Source organism: Mycetomoellerius zeteki, unplaced genomic scaffold (genome assembly GCF_001594055.1).
Source record: "Mycetomoellerius zeteki isolate Tzet28-1 unplaced genomic scaffold, Tzet1.0 scaffold98, whole genome shotgun sequence".
In the NCBI taxonomy this organism is placed as follows: Eukaryota; Metazoa; Arthropoda; class Insecta; order Hymenoptera; family Formicidae; genus Mycetomoellerius; species Mycetomoellerius zeteki.
The window spans coordinates 3,194,498-3,199,645 of NW_017258021.1; positions in this window are offsets into that span (position 1 = coordinate 3,194,498).

The window sequence follows — 5,148 nt, forward strand, 5'->3', positions numbered from 1 at the left end:
TAATTAAAATAATAAATTAAATATATTTTTTTCTTTTTTCGTGATTTCCTGCGAAACAAAGCAAAAAGGAGCATATGTCTATAGGACTTTTTTTCTTAGTTTTTTACTCCTCTACACGCTCCCGAAGTTTTGCCATTTAATTTGGAAACACCCTGTATATATATATTCTTTTTTATACGACGTTTAACATTTAAAAACGCTTGTATAATATTCTTAGAGAATGAACTACGTTCTGAATAAATATGTTTTTCTCTATATTGCGCTCCAATTGTAAGACAATGCGTAATCAGTGTAATATATATATAATTATATTATATTATTATGCATGTATCGTATTCGTAAATTTCAACTCTTCCCAGGAGATCATTACAACGGATGAATCTCTGTGAATAAAACGCATCTGTGCACAGATAAGAATTCAAATACCGACAATGATAAAATCTTATTTTAACTTGCTGCACAGTTAATTATGATTCATTCGTAAAACTGTTACCATTTTACCGCCTACCAATGTTATATAATCAATCGTTTGTTGAACACAGCAATGTCTATCAATATACAATAATATTTGTGACTAATTTACTTTAATAATAATTACTGCATTAATACAAAGAAAAAGAACGCACAAGAGCAATAAAAACTGTAATTGCGGCTTTATTAATGAGTATGACTCACTTGCACGTGTACGTGAACCACACGTTCCGATCGAACATATTGAAGTAAATTATCCAGTTAAAAAGATACACTAGAGAAGATAAAGTGAATAAAATTATACTTCTATTATAAACGAATTGATCATGAAGCACCAAGCGAAACTTTTTCTTCTATGAAAACTTCTTTGTCACGCTATCTTTCTTTTACGATTGAGATATACATCGATATTAACGAGCATTCAAAATTAATTATATATAATGATGAATCATTTTACCATAATATACCCATAAATTTAGTTCCATATCTTCTTTAATAACGAGATAATAAGAAATGCGCTACCCACATTGTTCTGATCGTTAATTGTTGAAGCAGAATTATCTAAAAGAAACATTTAGAATTCGTATATCTCTCTGAAAAACAGATATTACAAGAAGCTAAAAGTTCTGAGGAAGAGATTGGTCTCAAAAAATACAAATTATGGAAACAAACGTCCACATAATTTTTCGAAAATATGATTTTAACGCGACTGTGGATAATTCTTTAGCAACATTTCTCATTCCACAAAAGTTCCTTGGAATATATTTCTCCTGTTAAAACTGCAAGTAATTCCATTTTATTGTTAGTTTCTCTCTTTCTCTCCTTTTCAACATGATCCGCCATCTCTTTCGTAACGCATCGCGCGTATTACGCAGAAGTTCCTCGTTATTGTCTTGATCTCTTTCCTCTTTCTTTCTTTCTCTCTCTCTCTCTCTCTCTCTCTTCCTCTCCCACCAGATTTAATCATTCTAGCTCCCCGCATACTTGGACTTTCCTGACCGATCAGCGCCGAGTATCATCAGCTACGCGTGATACATGCCGTTCGACAGTAAGAATCTTCGGTCGACCGTCGTTCATCTGTTTCGTTCGGGATTCGTGGACTTTCATGTTCAGTGTGGTTATTTTATACTTGCGATTGCGTGTCAGATGATATTTTCAACCGCGAGTTCTCGCAGTCTTCTCACGGGCATATTCTCAGCAGAACACGCGTCTCTCGCGTTCGTCTGCCTACGGAACGTCGTAGATAAACAAGAAGAGCGAAAAAGAATCTCAATGTAAAAGCACACGATGGGAAAGTTGAAAGATCGAACGCGAGTTAGCATTTTTCAAGATTGGAATAACGGAAGAAACGGGAGATATCCCTTTGTGAATTCAAGCATTTAAATCTGACAATTTTCGGAGTGATTCAAGAGATCGACGATACTTGAGAATTTATCGAGGAAAATATATTTCGTAGCTTCTTGTTAGACGTGAACAATTTCATGTTGGAGCAAAGCTAACTTTCGTTCTTAGTTACAATCAGTTGTGGATTATATGTGATTCAGTGATATAAGCGATCTGGACGGTTCTACAAAAAGGCATTCCTTGCGTCGGCAAAAAGTCTCAAGGACGGAAAGCGAAAGTGTGCGGTTTCACCTAGGCATCTACTACATTTTGGCACCGACAACGTTTCAGCAGAAACATCTGCTCCAAACACAAAAGAACGCATTGTCTATCCTATTCGTTTAGCGAAAGTTATACGTGTTATTGAAAAATCGATACTTTTTAAATAACAGTATAATCTTGATTTAATTCGGTTTTTAACACGAGAAAAAATATGTCCTTCGCGCTATAATAAATACTTTATTTTACATATACATGTCGTGAATATATCTACTGCCTTTAAGAAAGATAATCGTTTGAAACCTATTATTTGTGTCGACGCGCGCGCGCGATTAGATATCATGTGGAAGAGTGTATCTAAAAATGAACGTTATTATTTCGTACGTCCTTCTTAGATATATTTTATTAACATATTGAAAGATATCTCAATTCTTTGAAAATATTATGAAAACTGTTTGCGCGTAAGACTATTTAAATTAAGTGGATAATTATTTATTGTAATTGTATACAACGTTTAGAATACAGGCGGCTCCACTTGAGTTGGTCCAGCAAAATTTAACTCACAATCAGTGATAACTATATCATATTACTGTTCTTTGTACGATGGCCACAATAATCAAATAAATCACGAGAGTGCGGTGACGTTAATTAGAAAATCTCTTTTCGGGAAATTCTGTTAAACAGATTTTATTCAAAGGGATGATAGCAGAGCGAAGATCGACCATGGATCTTCGTATCGCTTGTTGGTTCATTTTATCTCTTGTTACAGCTTTCGTAAATAGTTACGAATACGTCAATGCTGCTAACAAGTGTAAGTAAGACGGAAATTGCGAAACTAGTATTCTTGTTATCACATCAGTGAGGGCTACGGATATATCATATTTCGAAATATTGTCCAAGTAAATTAATCTGTAGATGACAAATAAATACAATATTATTAATAAGAAAATTTTTATTATGGAAGAAAAAATAATTCTCCATTTCTCGGTTAAACTGCTAAACTGTATATTCACTAATACAACACGCAAGTTTCATCATAAACGGAAATTGCAAGGTTGCACGCGCTTGTGTGTGCATCGTGTATGTATTTTGTGATTAATTGTTCTTTTATTATTTTTGCGTGCCAGGCAAGCATCTGAAATACGTTTACATCTGAAAAATTTATAAAATTGGACTCTTCTGTATCAATAAAATTATATTTTTATTCAATATCGTTATAATAATCAACAATATAGTAACAATAAATTGTTTTTTTACATAAACGTTAACAGTTTGTTTTTGAACGCATGAAAAAAATTAATAATACGTAATTAATATAAAATATGTATTCTCAAAAATATTTCTTGTCTATTTCAAAAAATCCTGTATACAAAATATGAAATTGATGTTTTAGGGTCATTGTGCTTAGTCGATAGTGTACATACTACGCAAAGAATTCTTTCACTCTGCCCGAAACTAGCTAAGAGTCCGATAGAATGTGTTATAGAAACTGATAGGTAAGTATAACGCATAATGATAATGATATGATAAAGTTTTCTACGATGAAAGTTTTTCAATTTTTAACATTTAGAAATTTTTGTTTTTTTTTTGTTCTAAACAAGTTAAAAGATTACATTTCGTAACAATATATTATAACAATAGACGTGTTATAAGATTATTTTGAGACAAAAATTCTAATCCCAAAATGTCGAGGCTATAATAATTTTTTAATTATAATCATTTAAAGTTAGCGAATTATAGCGCCTAAAATTTACGCGTTCGAGTATAGTACGACGCAAAATGCTAAAAGTGAAAGCTAATTATTGCCTCTTGTAAATATCAATGTAACGTTTATGTATATAATATGAGTTATTTGGAAAATTAACTTGGCACTAGTTGTTGATATCAAATCTTTTATACGAATCATACATATCATTAGAGTTAAGTAAATAACAAAGATAGTACCACTTGGGTTTTGCTTTTTAATATGATAGACTTTAACTTAGTTAGTTAAGACTGTAGCATTTGTGGGTTTTAATTTTTAATTTGGTACAATAGTTTTTTTCGAAGAGTAATGATTTTTGTCAGAAAATTAAAACTGCTATTACTTAGGTTGAAATAAGAAGAAAACTTTCAATAAGAATATCTTTGAAGAAGAATATTATTTGGGTTGGAATAATAAAAAGATTATAGTTTTAAAGGATCGGAAAAAAACCCAATTTTTGCAATTTTTCCGCGGATTTTTTCCCAAGGGTAGAAAAAGTCACACGTGCTCATAACCTACCACGTAACCTACCACGTTTGCTCCTCGGTTCTTTCTGTAAAGAAAATAATTGCGTATAGGATACACAGCGGGATAACAGAAATTTTAAAGTTAACAGAAATTTTGAAATTGTATAAAAGATTGAGGTCGCATAATGTATTCAATAAAACATACAAAACATACACTATTGCACTATTAACGCAAGATTTAATTAATTAAAAATTAAGAATTAAAAATATAGAGTCCAAACATCATGTTTATATGATAATAGTAGGTCTAGAAAATAATTTGGATTTAAACTGAATTCGTAACAAAATATTTGAAAAAAAGAAACTACAAAGAGACACTTCAGGAATTCATTAGACTGAAGTGTGACAAACTAGAAATAAAAATTTGTCTACTTAAGCTTTGTTATGTACTAAAGGAAGGTTAGATTAGGTTTTACTATAAAAATAGAAAGATAATTAAAAAATTTTAATAAAAATAATGCTACATAATTTCATAGATCGCATTAATTTTATAAGGGAATTTAAAAGTTACTTATTATGTCTTTTACATAGCAAAAACGGCAATTTTTCCAAAAAAAACCAATTTTTCGGAAAAAACCGAAATTTTTCTGATTTTTTTCCAGCAATTTTAAAAAAGCGGCTTTTTTAAAACTATAAAAAAGATATGTAATGTATCACTTAGGTTTTATTCGAGAAGCACGTATATTTTTAGCGTATCTTTTTTTATCTTATATGTAGAAGAGAAGGTGGTATTATGGCACCCCAGTTACATTTTACACAATAACTTCGTTAATAATCAATATTTAAGTTTAAAACTTGACAATT